Source organism: Mytilus galloprovincialis, chromosome 5 (genome assembly GCF_965363235.1).
Source record: "Mytilus galloprovincialis chromosome 5, xbMytGall1.hap1.1, whole genome shotgun sequence".
Classification (NCBI taxonomy): Eukaryota; Metazoa; Mollusca; class Bivalvia; order Mytilida; family Mytilidae; genus Mytilus; species Mytilus galloprovincialis.
The window spans coordinates 91,535,583-91,562,645 of NC_134842.1; the positions used below are offsets into that span (position 1 = coordinate 91,535,583).

Genomic DNA, 27,063 nt, shown 5'->3' on the forward strand with positions numbered 1-27,063 from the left:
TTGTAAGTATGCATTGGCTTAAAGATGTAACAGCCTTATTTCATTTAAACGTGTTTTTCCATATGATATTTCTACAAGGTTACTAGACTTTAAGAAAACTATCTGTAACAAAAATATACACTTCATCTTTGGATCCGTCTAATTTTATATACACTTCATCTTTGGATCCGACTAATTTTATATACACTTTATCTTTGGATCCGTATAATTTTATATACACTTCACATTTGGATCCGACTAATTTTATATACACTTTATCTTTGGATCCGTATAATTTTATATACACTTCACCTTTGGATCATTCTAATTTTATTTTGATGACGAACACATGTATCATTTGACATATGTTGTAATTTTGTTGCTGAGAAACAGTGTTAAAATGTTGTCCGAATCATCTGTTCTGATATGAATTTTGTAATTATGTCAGGATTCAAATGAAGCAGACATATTGTCTCGATTCATTGGAATTACTTGATTCCTTCATGACAAATACAATTATCCTGATTTAGAGTATTTTCTCGCAATTTGATTGGCTGATTATGTCCTAATAAGTTTCAGAACATTTTTTTATTACGTCAACTGGAATTATCTCCCTTATACCATTGACCTAATAAAATTTTAAAACTTTTTGAGTTTCTTTAAAGTCCTAATATTATCATGTTTAACAGTTTTAGATTCTATATTTGGTTGATATAGTTCTTATAATTGAATTTAAATATATTAATTTGTAATATAACAAAATCAGGATATATTACAGTTGTAAATGATGTGTAACACCCCAGCCTTTTCTCAAACACAAACACAAACCAGATACACATATCCATTTCTTTATTCCAGAAACTTTCAAATTTATGTCAAATGCTAAATAAGTATTAAATTATAGTTGAAACCTACATAAAGCATTTGAGCTTTTTATAAAATGCCTATTATGAAACCCGAATTATTTTATCACCCCATAATGATAAAATATTTGAAAAATTAACAACATTGATTTTTCATTTTTCACAATTAAGTGACTAGCACACAATTTTAAATTGAAGCTAAAGATACATTGAAACAATTGTAATGTCTGTACAAAGCAAGAATATTGTTGATTCACTTGATGTGTTAGAGCTTGTTTTTAAATTTTGTCATTTGCTTAGGGACTAACCGATTTTAATTTTTATCTGGGTTCGGTATTTTGTAATTTTACTTTTTCCACTAAAAAGTAATGTTACTTGTGTTATTGTTCTAAAAAGATTTCTGTATTCTTGTCATTGTTGTTAATGTGCTTTGTCTAAATTGTTTTTTTGTGTTTCTTCGTTACATATGACTTGGCTCTGTACTTATACCTTCCGTCATTCTGGTTGTTAATTATTTTTTGGTTTTTATCGTGATTAAGATTATAACACAATGTTGATAGCTGTACACCTTTTTGACATTTTTACCTATTAGTATTTTTATTATTTTGGTTCACACATCGTTGTCAATATAATTGAATTTGATGCGACTGTCATATAAGTGAGAGGTTTAGCTAGCTATAAAAGAAGATTATATCCATATTTCTACATATGAAAATGCCTGTACCAAGTCAGAAATATGACAGTTGTTATCCATTCGTTTGATGTGTTGAAGCTTTTTCTTATCATTGGATTAGGGACTTTCTGATTTTGAATTTTTTGAGTTCAGAATTTTTTGTGGATTTACGGTTTGCTTTTTCCAATTACAAGGACCTAGTTAGTCAAATCGACGAGTGTTAATGGACATTATGATTGTTTATGACAATAGATATGCTGCATTATATTTTTCTTTATTTGTATATTATTATGAAGTTTTGAATCAGAAAACAAGAGCGTATGAATAGACGCTTGTCTACCAATCGGTCACATATCAAACGAACATTAAAGAAAGTTTGTCTATGTCAAACTCTTTACCTACCAAACAATAACAGGCATTTAACATTGATACAATCTTCAAACATTCGTTATATAATAATATTTGTTGTGACTTTTTGGTAAATTGCAATACCAAATGTCATAACAGACAAGTATATGTTAAAACAATATTTAGATGTGTATTTCAATCCCAACGATCAATAAACACAACATGTTAAATTGTTTAAATGTAAAGCAAAGTAAGCCGTGGTTTTTAAACACCTGTGGTCAATTATTTTGTCCTGTAAAATGTGTATGTTAAAAAACAATATTTTTGTTTATTGTAATGACAATATAAACATATCTGTGAAGATTAATTCCTTAGAATTGGTATTAAAAACATTTAGTTATACTTGTAGGGTCTATAGATTTTTATCTCAATTTATGACTATGACTATTGAAATCTGATTTCTATTATTTTTTTATACTGAAAGTTAAAACAATCTTAAAAAATTATATTTGTAACATAAAATCAATACATTTGTAAAACAGAATGCACCTTCATATTATAAAAACATATATAAGTTAAACATATTCAAATCAAAGTCCATTCTTCCGCGTGTGGAACCAAATATATGTATGAAATGAAAAGGGAGCATGTAGGGTAGCTATACAAAGAACAGATATTTAACAATATTAGTTAGCCAAAACGCTAATAGAGTTAACTCAAGAATAAACGGTTTATCTATATATTGATACGGTTTACATATACGAAACAAAAATAAAATATCATGAATATGGATAGCAAGGAGACCTTGCCTTTCCCATCGACTTATGGTAGTAAATTTCGGTCTTATGATCCTCTCTCCATTTATGATTTGTTATGCTAATATAAGGTTCAGTTGGGTTTTTTTTGTCACACTATCCGATTAATAAATATAGTTTCCCAGTATCAAACATATCCTATATTATAAACAGTTTTAAACTAAAAGGTTTACAAATTATATAACAGAAAGCGATTATAATCTAATCCTCTTTAAAATCAGTTCCTCAATTTAACTTTTAACTGTGTTAAGAAAGGGTTATCCTGATTCTAGTTCAATGTTATTTGTACTTTTAAAATAGTAACTCGGGCGGTGTCAAATCAAATTTGTTCGTACAGTGTATGTTCACTTGTGTTAATATGTCTTTTAATTGAGCTAATCCATGTCAATTAATGTTTTATAGTGTGTCTTTCTATGTTGTGATGTTACACAATTGTTTCAGATTAGGATGAAGATTTGGTACCATTAAACGTTTTAACCCGCTGCAATTGTTTGCACCTGTCCTAAGTCAGGAATCTGCTGTTCAGTAGTTGTCGTTTGTTGATGTGGATTATAAGTGTTTCTCGTTTATTATATGATTAGACCTTTGTTTTTTTCCGATTAAATGGTTTTACAATAGTAATGTCTGGGGACCTTTACAGCTTTCTGTGTGATGTGAGCCAAGGCTCCGTGTTGAAGACCGTACTTTGACCTTTAATGGTTTACTTTTATAAATTGTGACTTGGATGGAGAATTGTCTCATTGGTTCTCATACCACATCTTCTTATATTTATTTATCGTGTATTCATTTCCCTATAAGGACTCGAAGAAAAGGTCCATTTATCTCTTGTTGATCTTTTATCTCAAAAAATAATATAATAGTATAACGATTGAAAAAAAAATGACAAATAGGAGAACAATTACTCAACAATTTTTATTTAGATATTTTCCCTGAGTAATGCCTTTTTCCTACTTTTACATTTTTGTTGTCATATTAAAACCTGTCGGAGCTAGGTAATACGTGTGAAATGCATTTAAAATTATTTATCTTATAGGAAAGTGTGACCAACAAGAGAGCAACTGAAGCATAGACTTTTACAAAATAAAAAACAAAAAGGGAACGAGAAGATCCCAAAACGATGTTTACTGGAAAGGCGATCCCACATATCTCATCTATGGCAATTCTTTTTTCAAATAACAAAAAAAAAAAACAATCAACGTGACAACATCCATTTACTTGCAAAATTGACAACCTGTGTTTGGAGATTTCATCTTTAAATTTTCATTGTCCGTTTTTTTTCAACATTAAGATTGTTTTGAATTAGTGAATATTTTCAACAAACATCAGTTCATGTTGATATTGATGAAAGTAGTTGAGGTTGTTATATATGAGTTTATTTCCTTCCGCCATATTGGAAGGTTATCATTTGACGTAGGGTTTTAAATAAGTTAGGACGTCTATAGCTATTGACTACAACTATTTCAACCAATATATTATTTGCTGAGCAGCCAACATACAGAAAAGAAACAATAAATAATCAGACTCATTTGATAGTGGTATAATAAACAGTTTGACAACTAATCCTGCAATTTGTCTTTCATGAAGAGCATCATTGAACAGAAAACTGTCAACTAGTTCAAAATTAAATAAATCAAATGTAATGTTGATAAACCATGAATGTTCGGTAGAAAAAAACGTTTTTTAAAGCGCATATGTCCCCTTAAAAAAATCAAATGTTCAATCCAAAAGCACAAACGTCCAACGATGATATTGGTTTACTAGAAGTTGATGTCCTTTATAATACATTGCATTCATCAACTTCCTAAACAGAACACAAATACACGGTGGTCTTTGACAATACCAAAAACTAACTGTAAATTCACTGAATGACCAAAGATATCAGTATTAAATTTGTTTTCATTGGTGATTTTTTTTCTTCAATTAAACAAATAAACGGTATAGATATTGTAAAGAGAGCAACTTGTGAGCAATTACTGGTTTGTGAGTTTCATAAAGAAATTAAATCATTAACCGTAATAAACATTTTTTTTTAGCTTTTAAATATTATAGAAAACGTTGAGAAAAATACCACATTTTAACAAGTTCTCTTGGTAAAATCATACTTACAAAATAATTTTCAATGATTGATATTATAAGGTAAATACAAATATTTTATTGTACGTATCTATATTCTTTAAATACTATAGGACACATAAGTGATAACTTACAACAGTTGAAGGATCTCAAACGAACAATTGTATTCGACTCATTATCTGTATAAAATAATATGAATAAAGGCCACAGTAGTATACCACTGTTCGAAAGTCATGGCGTGTATGAAAGTGTAATATTGACATTCATATTTGTCTTTTGTGATTAAATTAAAAATACAAGTGATCGTTTTTTGTACTGAAAACATTTTTTTATTTCCATTATGGCGATTACGGAAATCAAATTTAATGATAAAAATTGAGCCAGATAAAAGATGATTGATATGATGAGTAAGAGATTAATGTTTCAGTTAATCAGAAGAATATTTATGCAAACAAAATCCGAACAAATAAAATAAAAATTGACACGAAAACTGAAACAATACGTAAAGATTTTAAGTATAAATACAAAAATATAAAAGAAAAAAGAGCACGCATATAAATTTCATATTTACCTATAAATAGAAGAAAAAGTGTCAACAACAAAGCCATATCGAACAGCTAAAGACAGTTCAGTTAAGTTTTAACATTTAAATATCTTCAAATTATTAATAAGATATTTATATTTAATTGTATTTCCCGTGCAATAATAGCCCTAGAGACAGTCAAATATTTAGACCCACTATCCCATCAGCGATTTAAATAGCAAATGAGGCATTATAACAAAAATCAAAACATTGTCATAACAAAATTGAGGGCAGAATCAATTTGCGCCAATTGCAGTTTTGAAAAGGTATTAATTGCGCCACTCTCTTTTATTTTGATGGTATTAATTGCGCCAATAAATGAAATGAAATTGCGCCACATTTACCTGTAAATATTTTTTACTTATATCATACCTGTACATGTTTTACCTATATCATACATGTACTATTATTAAAATTTCCGCTTAAGATTTAATTGAACACTCATCAAATTTAAGAAAACTCACTAAAAAAATAAATTGTTTAGTAATAGAATATTTTTTCACGAGTCAAGAGTGTCTGATATACCATTCAAGAAAATAGAGTCTGATAGAGGAAAAACCGGTCATCATTGTTGAAGAACACAAAATTCCGTCAGGCATTTGTACAGAAAACTGGAGAAATAAGGTGGTGATGTAACAGTTAAGGAAAACTGGAGAAATAAGGTGGAGATGTACAGTTAAGTCGTGTTGTGCTAGGTTATTCACAGATGAATCGTGATGTCATGAAACAAAAGTCCAGAAATAAGAACGTCAAATTTTGAGAAAGTTCTGCGTGCAAAAGAAAAGCAACCGATATGTTGCCAGAGCGACCTTCAAAAATAAAAAAAATCAGAGCTCTTCAAAATTGAAGAAGAAAATTTAGAAAAGAAAGATTTATAATATGTGCGTCAGTCAATGTATATGGAGAGAATAAAACTGCATCCGGCTCAACCTAAAAGTCGAGCAGAATTTCACAGAATATTGGATGATATTGGTGTTGTTACAAACAAAGATGATGACTTTATATTGTGTAACGAGCCAGAAAGCGGGATAATTTTATTAGGATGATTATTTTATTGGCGCAAATGATACCTATAATTTTGAAAATTAGGTGGCGCAAAAGAAGTATTGGCGCAATTAAGTTGTGGCGCAAATGAGTTACTTTTTGGCGCAAAAAGATATCGCCCAAAATTGAAAGGTCCATTAATAATTATCATTAGGCAAATATAAAGATTAAAAGTATGAAATCTGACAAAAAGTCGTATTTATTTATGAAATGGTAATGTCAACTTTTCCCTACTTCACTTATATTTGATTCCTAATGGTGTAAATCGACCAATGAAAGTCAATAATGTATCCAGAAACTAGTTACAAGTATAAGAACTTGGTTTTCCGTAAAATATGCAAGTAAAGTATAAGATAAGACAGACAGCAGCGTTTCAGCGCCGCCGTACCTTTTTATATTCCTTCCCGTGTTTATCATACAGCATTTATCTGAAGTATGTGAACGGACATACATTTTGTTTAAAATATTTTTTTTTAGCAAATACATTACACTAGTGAATATTTACATTACTTTAATTTACTTGAAGTTTATCGCAATGTCAGCACTCTCGGTGTGTCTTTGCGACCAGTTTTATTAATGAGGGAAACCGGAGTCTTGCCGAAAACCGTCGCGTTCCAGGCAATAGACACCATCTTATCACTTAAGACCGACCGACATGGAACGCATCAGTCAGGTAAGGTGATGAAATCACAACCTCAGTGCTAACAGGCAGTATTACAATAGATGATATACTTAGACAACTCAGCCAACTAAAATCTGATACAAATTTGTTTCTATTACGCTACAAGGTTTTTCCCAAATACGGCCAAATATGCCTCGACTCCATTACCACATTATATAAATCCATATGCAATTTTCAGCTATTGTAACTCTTTATTTCATGGGTGTCACATTGACAATGCAATAAACGTTGGAATTAAACACCCAATCAATTTGTTATAAAAATCAAGTGGATACCCAACTGTACTATAACAAGTCAATCCCTCATCAAAAGCATAATCTTTCATCAGAAACTATCCTACAAAGGCTTCAACTTTAACTGTAAGTCTTATTAAAACATTATAAGGAGGGCAAGTTAAAAACTGCGAAAATGATCTAATTCAGTTACCCCTTACTTTAGTATTCCATACGTACACTGGCAACCAAATAAGAAAGGTTCTGTCATACTTAATATTGTACAGCATAATAGACATTTGCGGACACTAGGTCTATGCCTAGGATTACACTTTAGACTTACGATTACAGGTGACAAAAACAAAGGGTCATCTCAAAATAGAAAACAAACCAACAATAAATATACAAAATAGCAAATGGTGTCTTCTATAAAAAAAAAAAAAAGATGTAAGCAACACGTTTAAAATGCAAGTGTCCGAAGCGCTTTTCTTGATTTACCATCAGGACCGCACACAGCCGATATTTGAAGACAAGGATTTATAAGGACCGAAGGTGTAGATATATGTATGATATATATATTATCAGTAGGAGCAATAGACTTTCCCTGCCAAACAGGGTACTTTTAATGCAATGGTTAGTATACGAAAACCAGCAAAAATATTGTTCAGAGGATACTTACAAACTGTTTCATTTGAAAAAGAAATGTTGGTGTCATTTTTGTTATGCACGATTACAACTTTGTGTCAGCAACTGTTGCCTTGTCGACTTAAACAGATTGTGATTTTTATAACAATTTCTTCTCGTTTGCTACACTTTTGCATTTTTCTTATCCCTAACAATCAATTGAATAGATTTGCGTTTAAACTTTGTGTTGATATAAACAACGTCGCAGTGAGATATCACAGGCTGTTCCGGGCCTTGGAACACCCCTTTTCTTACCGATCAATGCTTTTGAACAGGGATAAATGGTCGGACACCCCCTTTTTATCTTGGGTTGGAAACCCCTTTTGAAAACGGCTGGATCGAACCCTGTGTCGTCATTGCACTTTATATTTCAATTCCATGAAAATAGTACCAGTTTCGGAACAGGGGTTAAAGCTTATGTTTCGAGCATAGCAGTCCCACCGATGTTCAGGGGGAGTAATTATCGACACCGCAAAAAAAAAAAACCAGCAACGTTCATAGTTAATGATTCCCGTGATCTCTATTATAGCAATTACAATAAAAGAAAAACAATTTGGAACTCGTTTGTCATTTTTTGTTGTTTGCTGTTGAAAACATAGATAGCAAATGTTTGACTATTTGAGTACACCTATTCTTACATTTCAACTGAGTCTGGCGAACAGTCTGAAATATATTTCCGACAAAGAGATGTTCGATTCGTTACTAACTGTTTTCTTCTCGAATAGTTGTGATTTTTTTTTATTGAAACCAAAAACGTACACAAAAGTGTTTGTCCTATTCATGAAAAATAAAAGATTTCAAAATTATACCGAATGGCAAGTGAAATCATGAAAAAATAAAAAGCTCAAAAACATCTCTTTAACACAAAATAAAAGAGAGAACGTATGTCTTAGCGTTAACATTCTTACATGCTCCATGGTTGATTGCACCTTTCCTAGAAAAAAGTATAGCTGATTTTTTTTCAGCAATTGTCCGAATCTAACTACTGCAACGACAATCGCGATATTTTGTATGTCTTATGTTAAATTTATTTTTAAAATAATGTGAGTTCATTCTATCATACTTCGTATAATTACAGCATTTCTAACCTGGAAACGTATACAATAATTAATGTTAACACATTGCCGTAAATATGTTAGAAAAAATCGTTGTTCAACTACAGAAACACATCACTATCGTTACATTGTTTTGGATCGACGGTGTATTTTTACACTTTGAGAAAGCCCAAGATTTAACACGGATTCTCTGTAAATATCAACCATGCCACATATAGGTCGTGGCACGCATAGTCTCAGAAAAGCTTCAAATTTTGTCAGTTAATACACTTTTATGTATAAATGAAAAAAAAAATATTGATATTGTTGCTATGGACCATGGTTGCCATGGTAACAGGATATTCTAATTTTACCTTCAAAATTGTTATTTTTCAACTATGAAATAGGCCTACTTTGGGCACTAATATCCACTTAAATAGCAATATATTGGTTAAAATACCTATTATTTATATGAATATCATAACAAATTGATATAATGATAGAGTTTAAAAATATAAAATATTATATGTTACCATGATTTGATCCTTGGATACATGGAGGAGTTCAACAGGTATATAAAATACCCAATTTAGACAGTTTTCGAGGACCCCGAAGTTTGACTCAAACAAACTTGTTCACTTTCACATGTTTCCTGACTACATGTATCTTCTAGGATTGAAAATGGATCACTTTTAACTGTAATTGTCTGCAATACATTCAATTTAAGAGAACATATCATAAAAAGTTTAATTCTTTACTATACAGATATTTGATTAAAATGTGTATAATTGTATGATAAAGCTTCCTGTCTATTAGTTTTAAATGAATCTTTGTTTTCATTGTATTTTAGTAATGGTTTGTACACACTGCCACTTGTTCATCATAGTTGTTATGTTCAATCAAATTAATTATGTCCTCTGAACATAAATGTAAAGCCTTATCATTCATATAAAATTGGCAAGCCATCATATAGATATAATTTAAAATTAGATATAAAATGTAAAATGTATAATATACTGATTAAAAATAGTAAAAGTTGTAGCAGACGTCTATCTCCATTGTTGTTTAGGTAAATAAATGACTTTACTATTTTTATCCTTAGGCGAGTTCTTAAAAGGGAAATAACTCTTGTATAGTTCAGGCAATATTTTGCACTTTCATTCCAATTTTTTTGAAAAAAATCTAATGAACCCCAAAAATGTTATTGCATTAAAGAAAAATATGGATCTTTTTAAATACAAGCTATTATTAAGTTCATTAAGGAATGGATGCGTTTTAGCAAAAAATATGAAGAAAGTCAGTGCATAATTGCATAAGAATATGCTAAAATTACTTACCTAGATTAAAAATGTCAATTTGAGTATGATATCAGAAAAAGTGAAAAAATGTCACTGAACAAGTATTTAAAAGAATTTGATATGATATAAACTGCAGCAAACCTATTATGCTGTATATAAGTCACTGTAAGCCGTGAATAGCAAAAATCAGCTATTTTCAACATTTTAAAGCCTGTTGCCATGGTAACCATACATAATTCAGGGTGACATGTACAGACTTTTTTTTCATATTTCATGTCTATGTTTGTTGTCAGAAAGTTTCAACAAAATTGGTGACCATCCGTGCCCAACTTTGGTTGACGGTTACAGAGAATGGGTGTTAAAACAACTATGGGTAACCGTACGGCCTTCAACAATGAGTTAAACCCATACTGCATGCGCATAAGTCATACAGCGTTTTCTTATCTGTTTTCTCTGTATTTTTCTCGACCAAAGTTAGCACATATACCTGAATGTAGGACACACATTAAGTTAGATTTCATCAAACTATTGGTTTCAAAGACTTTTGATGGAAATTGTTTCTGTTATTTTTGTGTGTATATATATGACTTTTGTATGCGTGTTTCATTAAATAATTAGCATGACATGATTGAATGATTGACATCATAGATTTTGCTAACAAACAAAAGACCTTTAAGAGATCCCTATGTGTGACAGATGCTTACTCAGTATATCACTCTATAAATTGTCAAGAGTCTTTAAAAAGGTGGCGTGTTATTCAAAATATAAATTAGCTTTTTTCAATCGAACTTATGATTTCATTGTACCGTAAAAATTCAGTATCATACATTTTTTCTGTTATTGTCGTATGTATAAAATTGAGAATGGAAATGGGGAATGTGTCAAAGAGACAACAACCCGACCAAATAAAAAAAACAACAGTAGAAGGTCACCAACAGGTCTTCAATGTAGCGAAAAGTTCCCGCACCCGGAGGCGTCCTTCAGCTGGCCCCTAAACAAATATATACTAGTTCAGTGATAATGAACGCCATACTAACTTCCAAATTGTACACAAGAAACTAACATTAAAATAATACAAGACTAACAAAGGCCATAGGCTCCTGACTTGGGACATGCGCAAAAATGCGACGGGGTTAAACATGTTTGTGAGATCTCAACCCTTCCTCCTATACCTCTAACCAATGTAGAAAAGTAAACGCATAACAATACGCACATTAAAATTCAGTTCAAGAGAAGTCCGAGTCTGATGTCAGAAGATGTAACCAAAGAAAATAAACAAAATGACAATAATACATAAAAAACAACAGACTACTAGCAGTTAACTGACATGCCAGCTCCAGACTTCAATTAAACTGACTGAAAGATTATGATTTCATCATATGAACATCAGGCACAATCCTTCCCGTTAGGGGTTTAGTATCATACCATCATAACATATATGAGAAGAACATAACCCGTGTCATGCCAACAACTGTTTTTAGAATAAATGTGTTTAGTTCCGACGCAAAGACCTTATCAGTGACTCAATATTAACGCCAACATATGCAATCTTTAATGACTTGACAACAGTATCGTAATTATATCCCTTCTTAATAAGTCTATTCAAAGGTTTTGTAAGTTTCTGAGGTGAATACTGACACCTTTGTACATGTATGTGTGTTTCTTTTAGTCGACATTCTGCTTACAAACAAAACAAATCACACACACCTTTTAAATGTACCTATCTGTAACAGGTGCTTGAACAGTATATCATTCTATAAATCTTCCACCTGAGTCTTTAAGAAAAGGGAGTAGCTATGTTAATTCAAAATTTGATTTATCTTTGAAAATATTTAATCTAACTTATTATTCCATTGTAACTTAACATTCAGTATAAATTTCTAACTAGAAAGAGGACGTACTAAAATTAACGGTACCAATGTTCTTGCACCAGATACGCATTTCGACAATTCATGTCTCTTCAGTGATGCTCATGGCCAAAATATTTGAAATCCAAAGCTTATATAAAAGTTGAAGAGCTATAATCCAAATGGTCCAAAAAGTATAGCCAAAATCCGTGAAAGGAATCAGAGCTTTGCATGAGGGAGATACATTCCTTAATTTATAATAATTTATAATACTTTTGTAACAGCATATTTTAATAACACTGAAAATCCCTATTTTCATGCCAGTACCGAAGTACTGGGTACTGGGCTTAAACTACCTAACAAGGTTTTACTGCGGCTGAAAGAAGACATAAGGTGCCAAATTTCTTTTCTGTAGTCACCCCTGATGTCATTTGCTGATAAAAGAATATGTACTGTTTTGGTAAAGTTCCGAATTGACCATGTCGTCCTTTTAATTTATCATTTCACTCCCCAGTCATACAAAATTTACAAAATTTTCATCTATCCCTCATCTATCCCTCGATATTTGTCAAAACTGAAACACGTTGTTTTTTCTATTTGAAGTTTAATCCAACACTAGAGTAAGTTTACCTTTTATATCGTTGTGCATATTGTTGAATTATACATTTTATGCAACTTCATATTTGATTATTGGTGTTCATTTACGCACGACATGAACAAATATTGCCGCTGTGAATTTACAGTACTGTTTGTATTTTTTATGTATGCATTTGCCCTTTAAATTCCATTCATTATTTGTCAATCCCACATATTAGGATTTATTTTTGTGTTTTATTGATGTAGACGAGGGTCACGCTCGAATTTTCTAGAAATACAGTACCGCACAGTTTTAACGTGTGTAAATTTTGTATCGTGCACCGTATGAAAAGTACAGTCAATGACATATGCAACCTGTCATTTTTATTGCATATATAGATACTTTCGTGTAACCTTTTTCTGATATATATTGATGTTGTTTTTCGAAGTGTAGTGTACAAGAGTTACTCGTAGTGAACTATATAACCATTTTATTTGTGTATATATGTACTATTTTTTGACATTTATTGTATAAGTGTTGACTTAATAGTATGCTTATGATTGTTATTTTGTACTTTCAGTTGTTCACCCTATCCGGGGTCTGAACCCAAGATAGATTCAACATGTAACAGTCAGAATCCGTTTCTGAAAGAGAGCTAAGATCTTCTAGAACACTAACATCATATGGAGATCACCTTTTCCAACAGTCTAATGAAAGACATCAATATATTATTAGAACTATTAAACGAGATATAAACGCTATTATACTAGATGTAGAAGATAATCCAGTGGTGGACCTCTCCACAGCGTCAACATACAGAGATGAACTTTTGAAGTTGTTGTATGTTTAAGTATGAGAAAGAAACTAACAGATATTTTGATTTCTTAAAATCATATAGGACAAGAGAAAGTGAAAGTGAGCATGCATCATTTAAAGTGTCATTCTATGCTTTAAAGGCTAAGATATCAGTTGTCAAACAACATCTCTAAGTGAATTGCTGCCTAGGAGATCAATAGAAAATAGTGAACGAACTCATAAAAGTCGTAGCTCCCAAAATAGTTCCCGTCATACTGGGTCAACAAGACACTCGTCACTAAGTGCTCAATCAGAGATTCTTAAACAAGCAGTGAAACTTGAAACCACTGAGACACGACTTAGATATGCCAAAGTGGAGGCGGAGTTGTTGCACCGCGAAGCTACACTCAAAGCAGAGAAAAACGTTCTCGCTATAAAGCGACACGTTGACGAAGCTGAGTCGGGATTACAAGCTGTTAAGAAGGCATATGATTTCGATCTTAAAGACTATGGTGAAAGTTACGAACCACCAAGGATCGCTAATCCAGTAGTTCAACATGCCAAAGAAGACAGAATGTCCGAAAGAAAGTACCGTAGTTCTAACGTTCCAGATACACTTAACATTACAGAACAACGTACAGCAGAATTTGTGGAGCAATCGCGCTCACATCATTCCTTACATTTTAGCAAACATGACTTTAAAGCGAACAATGTAAACATTCCTATTCATTCTTTTGGACCATTGAATCCTACAGCACAACCTTTTGTTCCTACCCAGAGGAATGAAGCACAAGAATTTGCCAAGTTCATGGTGAAGAAAGACTCAATCACATCTAGACTCATATCATTTGATGACCAGCCGTCACATTTCTCATCTTTGAAAATTAGTTTTCAACACATAATGACTGAGCTAGATACAAACCCATTGGAACAGTTCGACCTTCTTACAAAGTATTTGGGACCAAGCTCAAAACAGCATGCTCAGAACATAAGATGTGCTAATAAAGGCAACAGTAGTATACCGCTGTTCAAAACTCGTAAATCTAGGGACAGAAAACAAAATTTGGGTATCAAACGTAAACTGAGGGAAACGCATTAAATATAAGAGGAGAACAACGACACAACATTAAAATGTAACACACACAGATGCTCATAATACAGCTACTGCAGTGCGTCTTATATGGGAACGCTTAGATGCTAGATTTGGTAGTCCAGAGATGATCGAATCCTCACTTTACTCACGTATAGTTAACTTTCCAAAACTTTCAAACGATAACCGAAAGGAACTTTATGACTTCGCAGACTTAGCTGCAGAGATAGATTCTATTCGTATGATGAAAAGTTTTCTACTATATTTGCTTACTTCGATTCCTCTCTTGGTGTAAATCGTTTTGTAACCAGACTACCTTACAACATTCAAGAAACGTGGACTACTACCGCCAATGGTTATAAGTCAAAGAACAATGGAGCATATCCGCCATTCTCCTTCTTTGTGCCATTCCTGCAAAACCTTGCTAAAGTGCGTAGTGACCCTGGATTCATTTATGACAATCAAGACACAAAACCAACCACATCAAAGCAAACCAGATTTCAAAGTCCCACGCAAGTGTCAAGCATTAAAACCGACATTGGTAACAATGACTACAGGCCACCGTTTCAGAAGTCGAATGAGGACTAATGTCCACTTCACGGAACTAACCATACACTCAACACGTGCCGTGGTTTTTGTGCTAAACCATTATCAGAGAGACTTGATTTAATTAAGCAGAAAGGTTTGTGTTTCAAGTGTTGCGGACCTAAGAGACATTTCCCTGACAAATGTAAAGAGGATGTCAAATGTAGCATGTGTGATTCTTGTGACCATCCTTCAGCCTTACACGTAGACGTTGAAAATGAACCCCAGCAAAAGCACGAGGAGGAGAATTCAAATGAACAGATTAGCAACACATACACTAGAATATGTGACTCGATAAACAATACTAGTAATTCTTGCTCCAAGATAGTACTTGCCAAAGTATATCATACTGATAGACCAGAACGTTTCAAAACTGTTTACTGCGTGACAAACGACCAAAGTAACAGAACTTTAGCTACTTCAGATTTCTTCAATTTCTTCAGAAAAAATGGCAAAGAAATCGTATACGCACTTGTTTCTTGTGCTGGGAGGTTCGTCAGTAGTGAAAGAAGGACTTCCGGATACGTACTAGAGTCACTGGACGGGTCATCCTGTCTTAATGTACCTGAAATAATCGAATGTAGCGACATTCCTAACAATCGTGAGGAGATACCCTCACCTGTTATAGCTTCTAGTTATCCTCACATAAAGGACATATCGAGTTGTATTCCTGACATTGACAATCAGTCTGAGATCCAGATGTTAATAGGCCGTGACCTAATTAGAGCACACCATGTTCTTGAACACCGTGTAGGAGTCAACGATTTACCGTAAGCACAACTTTTACCCTTATGATGGGTTATTGTTGGAAATGTATGCCTTGGAAGATTGCAGGAACAACAACTTGTCAATGTGAACAAAACCGTAATTGTCGGCAATGTACAATCTGTTTTATTGTTTCCGCGTGATAGTGAGACACCAGTTGGATTAGCCCCAACTTTCGAGAAGTTCATACCAGACAAACCTTTTTAGAGAACGGTAGGCAAATATCAAACCATGGAACAAAATCATTTGATATGAATTTTAGGTTGCAACTCTGAAAAGCCCACTCATGTGGTAGATATAGTCGCTTCAAACTGCAGATCAGTGCTCGAAGCATTTCAATCAGATGACCTTGCCACAAATCTCAAGGACCTCGACCTTGAATTGGCAGATCTCTTGTTACAGATGAGCTTAGGTCTTTCCTGGGACACTGAACTGGACGAGTTCACCTTAAGGGTGTCTTCTGACTACAAGCCATTTACACGCCGCGGATTTCTGTCAACAGTCAACAGTTTGTATGACCCTATTAGCCTAGCATCACCCGTGATTATCAAGGACAAGTTATTCATAAGTCCAACCTTAAGGCTTTTATCTACTTTTGATTGGAATAATCCATTCCCAGAATCACTAAATCAAACATGGGAATCAAGTTTACCTTCATTGAGCCAACATGAACATTTACCTACACAGAAGATGTCATTAGACCTTCATGTGTAAACAGTGTTAAACAAGAGGACTACACCTTCTTAGATGCTTCAAAAGATGCAAACACAGATACATACTTTAATCTGTATAGTGCAAGTACCGTTAACATAAACTTTCACTTCAGACCGATTACTTAGGACCAATTCGCTCCTTGAAACTGAGTGACTATGATAGTGACATTGTGTTTAATCAACCACATTTGATACATAAACAATTATTACAACATTGTTAGGGACGCACATGTTAATTTTTCATATGACATTTGTCGAGGATAAATAGAGACAATCACATTACGCGGGATTCATACATGTACATTTACGCGTTACCGCTCTCTATATGTAACGTCATGGTTGCTATGTATTTAACGTCATTGTATCTTACCAGCATTAAATCATCCATTTGTATAGACGTCTTTTTCTCTATTCAAAACACAATGCAACTACAACTTATACGATCACGAGATTGGTGCCGTGACCAGGATAGAAGATGGATTCGTCGAGAATCAAGTCTATTCGAGCTGGAAATAGAGCCGCTGTTACGAAATTCTTCAAGAAACTAGATGAGCTGAACACTGATTCGGAGATGGATATTGACATTGCAGGTCCAATTATTGACGCTATAGTGAAAAAACAAAGTGTAATTCTTAAACTGGATGAACAGATTTTGGAAAATACATCGGATGAAGATATAGAAGTTGAAATCACAGATGCAGATGAGTATAATTTAGATCTTGAAACAAATTTACGCCGTTATAAGAAATTAGCACAAGCAGTTACACGTACATGTACAGAATTATCTCATGAAAGCATCCCAAACACACGCCACGTCATAACCCTACCTACTTTTTCTGGGGATATTCTAGAGTGGCAATACTTTTGGGAGTCGTTTGAAAACACAATTCACAGCAATCATACACTTACTGATGTCCAGAAATTCACGTACCTACAGTCACTTCTAGATGCAGACGATTTGAATGTCATAAATGGTTTAAACTTGTCCAGCGCAAACTATCACAAAGCCGTGGAGTTGTTAGTAAATCGCTTTGGGAAAACACACAAAATTGTGAACGCTTATATGAAAGCTCTTTTAGATTTGCCAGCACCCTCATACACATTAGAAAGTATCCGTATTTTTTCGGATAAGTCAGAGGTTTATATCCGTGGACAAGAATCTTTAGGACAGTGCCAAGATACATATGGTTCCCTGTTAATCCCAGTTATGCTTGGTAAGCTCCCTATTGCCGTAAAAAGTAATATCACAAGAGAGAACAGAAACGACGACTGGACTCTAGGAAATCTTAGAAAGGCAATACAACGTGAAATATTGATTCAAGATGCTAGCACTAATGATAGTGCGTCTTATGATATACCTACCGCAAGTTTCCATGCCGGCATTGGTAAGAAAAATGGGAATTACGTAAATAAATCAAAATCTAAAAACTATTCTCAAAGTAAAATGTGCATTTATTGCAATGTTCAACATTTCCCTGCAGAATGTAAAAAGTACACCGACAGCAAATCAAGAATGGCGATTGTTTTGAAGAGAAACCTATGTTTCAATTGTTTAGGTAACTATAGAATATGAGAATGTAAGTCGAAAAACACATGCCGTAAATGTCAACGTAAGCACCACACTAGTTATGCAATGAAACTTCAGTTCAGAATGTTACAAGTAATACAGAAAACGGCACGCCAATCATGCATACATCTGCTAAACAGGAAAACTCGACCGTCTTTTTGAAAAAAGCAATAGCTCCCATATGGTCACACAATCAGTGCGCCGACGCTCACATCCTTTTCGACGAAGGAGCGCAACGATCATTTATGACGCAGGAAATAGCCGACAAGTTGAACGTTAAGCCAGACGGAAAGGAAACCCTCAACATATCCGCCTTCGGAAATTCGGACAAGAACGTTCGTCACATGAATAAAGCCACAGTATTTTTAGAAGCAGACTCAGGAGAGAAAATACCTTTAAAGGTATTAATTGTACCTACCATAGCAGCGCCGATTCAGAATAACCGCAGGTACATTTCGCAGCAACTACATTATTTGAAAGGACTAAAACTAGCCCACCCGTTATCAGAGGATAATAGCTTTCAGATTTCTTTACTCATTGGAGCAGACCACTACTGGGATGTAATCAAAGATGATTACATCCCAGTAGTGGTCTGCTCAAATGAGTAAAGAAAGCGTCATTGTCTTAATGTACCTGAAATAATCGAATGTAGCGACATTCCTAACAATCGTGAGGAGATACCCTCACCTGTTATAGCTTCTAGTTATCCTCACATAAAGGACATATCGAGTTGTATTCCTGACATTGACAATCAGTCTGAGATCCAGATGTTAATAGGCCGTGACCTAATTAGAGCACACCATGTTCTTGAACACCGTGTAGGAGTCAACGATTTACCGTATGCACAACTTTTACCCTTATGATGGGTTATTGTTGGAAATGTATGCCTTGGAAGATTGCAGGAACAACAACTTGTCAATGTGAACAAAACCGTAATTGTCGGCAATGTACAATCTATTTTATTGTTTCCGCGTGATAGTGAGACACCAGTTGGATTAGCCCCAACTTTCGAGAAGTTCATACCAGACAAACCTTTTTAGAGAACGGTAGGCAAATATCAAACCATGGAACAAAATCATTTGATATGAATTTTAGGTTGCAACTCTGAAAAGCCCACTCATGTGGTAGATATAGTCGCTTCAAACTGCAGATCAGTGCTCGAAGCATTTCAATCAGATGACCTTGCCACAAATCTCAAGGACCTCGACCTTGAATTGGCAGATCTCTTGTTACAGATGAGCTTAGGTCTTTCCTGGGACACTGAACTGGACGAGTTCACCTTAAGGGTGTCTTCTGACTACAAGCCATTTACACGCCGCGGATTTCTGTCAACAGTCAACAGTTTGTATGACCCTATTAGCTTAGCAACACCCGTGATTATCAAGGACAAGTTATTCATAAGTCCAACCTTAAGGCTTTTATCTACTTTTGATTGGAATAATCCATTCCCAGAATCACTAAATCAAACATGGGAATCAAGTTTACCTTCATTGAGCCAACATGAACATTTACCTACACAGAAGATGTCATTGGAACTTCATGTGTAAACAGTGTTAAACAAGAGGACTACACCTTCTTAGATGCTTCAAAAGATGCAAACACAGATACATACTTTAATCTGTATAGTGCAAGTACCGTTAACATAAACTTTCACTTCATACCGATTACTTAGGACCAATTCGCTCCTTGAAGCTGAGTGACTATGATAGTGACATTGTGTTTAATCAACCACATTTGATACATAAACAATTATTATAACATTTTTAGGGACGCACATGTTAATTTTTCATATGACATTTGTCGAGGATAAATAGAGACAATCACATTACGCAGGATTCAAACATATACATTTACGCGTTACCGCTCTCTATATGTAACGTCATGGTTGCTATGTATTTAACGTCATTGTATCTTACCAGCATTAAATCATCCATTTGTATAGACGTCTTTTTCTCTATTCAAAACACAACGCAACTACAACTTATACGATCACGAGACTGGTGCCGTGACCAGGATAGAAGATGGATTCGTCGAGAATCAAGTCTATTCGAGCTGGAAATAGAGCCTCTGTTACGAAATTCTTCAAGAAACTAGATGAGCTGAACACTGATTCGGAGATGGATATTGACATTGCAGATCCAATTATTGACGCTATAGTGAAAAAACAAAGTGTAATTCTTAAACTGGATGAACAGATTTTGGAAAATACATCGGATGAAGATATAGAAGTTGAAATCACAGATGCAGATGAGTATAATTTAGATCTTGAAACAAATTTACGCCGTTATAAGAAAATAGCACAAGCAGTTACACGTACATGTACAGAATTATCTCATGAAAGCATCCCAAACACACGCCACGTCATAACCCTACCTACTTTTTCTGGGGATATTCTAGAGTGGCAATACTTTTGGGAGTCGTTTGAAAACACAATTCACAGCAATCATACACTTACTGATGTCCAGAAATTCACGTACCTACAGTCACTTCTAGATGCAGACGCTTTGAATGTCATAAATGGTTTAAACTTGTCCAGCGCAAACTATCACAAAGCCGTGGAGTTGTTAGTAAATCGCTTTGGAAAAACACACAAAATTGTGAACGCTTATATGAAAGCTCTTTTAGATTTGCCAGCACCCTCATACACATTAGAAAGTATCCGTATTTTTTCGGATAAGTCAGAGGTTTATATCCGTGAACTAGAATCTTTAGGACAGTGCCAAGATACATATGGTTCCCTGGTTATCCCACTTATGCTTGGTAAGCTCCCTATTGCCGTAAAAAGTAATATCACAAGAGAAAACGGAAACGACGACTGGACTCTAGGAAATCTTAGAAAGGCAATACAACGTGAAATATTGATTCAAGAAGCTAGCACTAGTGATAGTGCGTCTTATGATATACCTACCGCAAGTTTCCATGCCGGCATTGGTAAGAAAAATGGGAATTACGTAAATAAATCAAAATCTAAAAACTATTCTCAAAGTAAAATGTGCATTTATTGCAATGTTCAACATTCCCCTGCAGAATGTAAAAAGTACACCGACAGCAAATCAAGAATGGCGATTGTTTAGAAGAGAAACCTATGTTTCAATTGTTTAGGTAACCATAGAATATCAGAATGTAAGTCGAAAAACACATGCCGTAAATGTCAACGTAAGCACCACACTAGTTATGCAATGAAACTTCAGTTCAGAATGTTACAAGTAATACAGAAAACGGCACGCCAATCATGCATACATCTGCTAAACAGGAAAACTCGACCGTCTTTTGAAAACAGCAATAGCTCCCATATGGTCATTTTCGACGAAGGAGCGCAACGATCATTTATGACGCAGGAAATAGCCGACAAGTTGAACGTCAAGCCAGACGGAAAGGAAACCCTCAACATATCCGCCTTCGGAAATTCGGACAAGAACGTTCGTCACATGAATAAAGCCACAGTGTTTTTAGAAGCAGACTCAGGAGAGAAAATACCTTTACAGGTATTAATTGTACCTACCATAGCAGCGCCGATTCAGAATAACCGCAGGTACATTTCGCAGCAACTACATTATTTGAAAGGACTAAAACTAGCCCACCCGTTATCAGAGGATAATAGCTTTCAGATTTCTTTACTCATTGGAGCAGACCACTACTGGGATGTAATCAAAGATGATATCGTTCGAGGCGACGGACCGACAGCGATGAGCTCCAAGATAGGATATTTGTTATCTGGACCACTTACATGTACAAGAGGACAACGCAATTCACATATGATGCACATATTATCCAGTCACACAAAAGAGGACTATGATATTGCGAGATTTTGGAAATTGGAGTCCCTTGGTATACAAGAAAACGACAAACTAAACACAGAGAAACAGAACATCAAGAATTTTTCATCAATATCGAAAGCATATGAGGATGGAAAGTACGTTACAAAACTTCCATGGATTGAAGAATGTCCTGAATTACCGACAAACGAGATGATTGCAAGAGCAAGGACCCATAGAGTAGTTAACCGCTTAAACCAGGAACCAAACTTATTCAAAATATATGGCGACATAATTAAATTAAAGAGCAGGAAACACGTGGTTTCATCGAAAAGATAGAAGAGAATGAGGAAGAGCCACAGCGCATACACTACATAGCGCATCACCCCGTCAAGTAAGATTCTACAACTACTCCGATTAGAATTGTGTATGATTGCAGTTGTAGAGAGAACGCAAAAAGTCCGAGTTTGAATGACTGTCTTCATTCATATCCGCCAATTACAAATGACATAACAGAGCTACTTACCAGATTTCGTACTCAGAAGTTTGCAGTGACAACAGACATCGAAAAGGCATTTCTGCAAGTTGGACTTCATGAATCTGACCGTGATGTAACTCGCTTCTTTTGGTTAAGTGACCCAACAGATTCAACCAGTCCGTTTACAACATATCATTCCAAGTCAGTCTTATTCGGAGCTACATGCTCACCATTTATACTGAATGCAACTTTATTAAAACACTTTGAAGAGAATCCTAGTCCAACAGCTTCAAGAATTACACAAGACTTGTATGTAGATAATGTTTTAACTAGTTTTACTGATGAAGACGACTTAATGTAATTTTACCGTGATTCCAGGTGTTTATTACAGAAAGGAGGCTTTAATCTCAGATCATGGAACTCTAATTCTAATAGACTACGAGAACTTGCTGACACAAAAAACGTACTAGATTTCAGTAAAGAGGTCAACATACTTGGAATGCGCTGGAATGTTGCGGACGACAAACTTTTATTTGCCGAAGTAGACATAGATTCAACCATGGTAGATGTAACAAAAAGGGAAATATTACGACAGTCGTCTAAAATCTTTGATCCGCTTGGCATACTTAGTCCCGTGACAGTGAAAGCTAAGATACTAATGCAGTCACTATGGAAACGTAATTTTGGATGGGACGAACGATTACCTGAAGATGTAACTACGCAATGGACTACTTTATCTACAGATCTTAAATATACAAAATCAGTTGAACTTTCCAGACTACTTAACAACGATGGATTATCGCCACAAACAGCAAGATTACACATTTTTACCGATGCTAGCAAACAAGCTTATGGAGCATGCGCCTACATTGTACAAGGAAAACATTCGCAATTAGTTATGGCTAAAACAGAGTTGCACCGCTAAAAGTAATTACTTTGTCGCGATTGGAGTTGATGGGCGCCGTAGTTGGAGCGAAATTAGCTAAACATGTGTCAAATATTTTAGGAATTACAGAAATTACATTTTGGTGTGATAGCCAAATCGTTTTGAGTTGGTTGTATTCGTCGAAAATACAAAAAACGTTTATTTTTAATAGAATTACAGAAATCCGACAACTTGTGGAAAATAAAACTTGGAGGTATTGTCCAACTGACTGTAACCCCGACGACTATCTTACCCGCGGTATGTCTTCATCTAAGTTTTTGAATAATGATACTTGGTTCAACGGACCGAAATGGCTTGCACATGGAGAACAATGGCCGCATTGGGATCGAAATTCCGTTGCTATGACAACAATTACAGATAATGAAAGTAAAGATACAGACCGGCAAATTCAACAAAATGATGGCAGATTCACAGTTGTAAAGGAAGTCATCAATATAGAGAAGTACAGCAGTTATCCGAAACTGCTTCGTATAATGTCTTACGTATTGCGCTTTATAGCGAATTGCAGAAGACTTTCACAAAACAGGAAATACCAACATTTAGAGGTAGACGAGATTCAAAATGCTTCACTCGTGTTGACACGGAATGTACGGCAAACTAATTTTATGAATGAGATCCGCAATATTGTTTCAAAGGATACTAATCGACTATCTATTGTACGACAGTTACGGTTATATATCGACGAAAAAGGACTACTACGTTCCGGCGGAAGAATTGATAATGCGCTCGTTAGCGAAACAGTGAAATATCCTTATTTACTTCCGACAAAACACCCATTGACAACATTAATTATTTTGGACGCACACAAACTACAAAATCACAGTGGAATAAATGGAACAATTACGTTAATTCAACAGACATATTGGATACCGAAAATCCGACAGAGAGTGAAAACCGCATTACGGAATTGTATTCCCTGTAGGAAAATAATTAGTCGACCGTATGTGGCGCCTGACCCACCACCGCTACCAAAAGATCGCCTTGGAGAAGATCCGCCATTCAGCGTCACGTGAGTTGATTTTACAGGAGCGTTACATGTACTACAAAATGGTAACAAGGAAACAAAAGCGTACATATGTCTTTTTACGTGCACTTCAACCAGAGCTGTTCACATTGAGTTAGTTCAGGATTTAACGACACATTCATTTTTATTAGCTTTTCGCAGATTTGTTAGCCGTCGATCTTTACCGAAAATAATAATATCTGACAATGCTTCTACGTATAAATCTGCAGCGACAGAGATTTTTAAAATATTCAAATCAGAAACAGTGCATGGAAATCTTAGCGAGTTAGGAACAGTGTGGAAGTTTATACCCAGCAGGGCTCCTTGGTACGGAGGATGCTGGGAGCGACTTATTGGACTTACAAAAACCTCTCTCAAGAGAACATTAGGACGTGACTGTATCGACTTAGATATGCTACACACCGTTGTTACAGAAATCGAGTGCACACTGAATGACCGACCGTTAACATACATCTCTACTGATGAAAAGGATCCAGAACCACTAACGCCGTCTCATCTTATGTATGGCAGAAGATTAAAGACACTTCCGTATCCTTCAAATGACCACAGCGAATTCAAAGACACTAGAAAAACACTAACTTGCGCTTATGCGCTAAAACGTAAAAAAACAACAGCAAGAATTACTACAACATTTTCGGACGAGATGGAAGAAGGAGTACCTAACATCACTAAGGGAATTCCACAGAGCCAGTGGAAATAACTTACAGAGGATAAAGACCGGGGACATAGTACAGATTCATGATGACTCCCCTAGAACAGTATGGAACATTAGTATCATCGAGGACCTTGTGCGTGGTAGAGATGGTTTGGTGAGATCAGCTATAGTGCGTACAAAATTTGGACTTACGAATAGGCCAATCGTCAAACTCTACCCACTAGAGATAAATTCAAATGACAATGATGAATCGCAAATACTTAGAAGGAGTGTTCGTTTACAAAACCGCAAGCAGAGACTTTAATTAATTGAGAACAATTTTCAATCGCAATTTGATTCAGAGATAGTTTTATATGTGATTCATAGACTTTTAAGTTTCAAATATTTCATTTCTTTTCATTTATAGATATTTTTCTTAACTTGGATAAATTGTTCATTGAGACTTTAATTGCACAAACTCGCGGCCCGGAGTATGTCGAGGATAAATAGAGACAATCACATTACGCGGGATTCATACATGTACATTTACGCGTTACCGCTCTCTATATGTAACGTCATGGTTGCTATGTATTTAACGTCATTGTATCTTACCAGCATTAAATCATCCATTTGTATAGACGTCTTTTTCTCTATTCAAAACACAACGCAACTACAACTTATACGATCACGAGACATTATCCTATAATGTTTGAAAATGTAGTGATTTCCTATGAAATAAGAGGAGGAGTGTACTGTTTTGGTAAAGTGCCGAATTGACCATGTCGTCCTTTTTTTATCATTTCACTCCCCAGTCTAATCTATCCCTCGATATTTGTCAAAACTGATTTGAGGTTTAATCCACCACTAGAGTAAGTTTACCTTTTATATTTGTGCTCATTTTTTATATCGTTGTGCATATTGTTGAATTATACATTTTATGCAACTTCATATTTGATTATTGGTGTTCATTTACGCACGACATGAACAAATATTGCCGCTGTGAATTTACAGTACTGTTTGTATTTTTTATGTATGCATTTGCCCCTTAAATTCCATACTTTATTTGTCAATCCCACATATTAGGATTTATTATTGTGTTTTATTGATGTAGACAAGTATCACGCTCGAATTTTCTAGAAATACAGTACCGCAAATTTAACGTGTGTAAATTTTGTATCATGCACGGTATGAAAAGTACAGTCAATGACATATGCAACCTGTCATTTTTATTGCATACAGATACTGTCGTGTAACCTTTTTCGGATATATTGATGTTGTTTTTCGAAGTGTAGTGTACAAGAGTTACTTGTAGTGAACTATATAACCATTTTCGTTTTGAATGTACTACTTTTTGACATTTATTGTATAAGTGTTGACTTAATAGTATGCTTATGATTGTTATTTTGTACTTTCAGTTTTTCACCCTCTCTGGGGGTCTGTATACCGATAAACAGTTGATCTCTCAACGAATTATCAGTACAGTGAAAAATCTAGATTATAGAGATGAACCCAAGATAGATTTATCATGTTACAGTCAGAATCCGTTTCTGAAAGAGAGCTAAGATCTTCTAGAACACTAACATCATATGGAGATCACCTTTTCCAACAGTCTAATGAAAGACATCAATATATTATTAGAACTATTAAACGAGATATAGACGCTATTATACTAGATGTAGAAGATAATCTAGTGGTGGACCTCTCCACAGCGTCAACATACAGAGATGATATTTTGAAGTTGTCAGACAAGTATGAGAAAGAAGCTAACAGATATTTTGATTTCTTAAAATCATATAGGACAAGAGAAAGTGAATGTGAGCATGCATCATTTAAAGTGTCATTCTATGCTTTAAAGGCTAAGATATCAGTTGTCAAACAACATCTAAGTGAATTGCTGCCTAGGAGATCAATATAAAATAGTGAACGAACTCATAAAAGTCGTAGCTCCCAACATAGTTCCCGTCATACTGGGTCAACAAGACACTCGTCACTAAGTGCT

The 27,063-nt window shown here is 34.6% G+C and overlaps 1 protein-coding gene across 1 annotated transcript in view; it reads right to left on the bottom strand.

Annotated features, from left to right (window-relative positions):
• The window catches only part of LOC143074832 (degenerin-like protein asic-2), a 162,686-nt gene that overhangs the window by 48,074 nt on the left and 87,549 nt on the right, over positions 1 to 27,063 (bottom strand). The window lies entirely within an intron of this gene.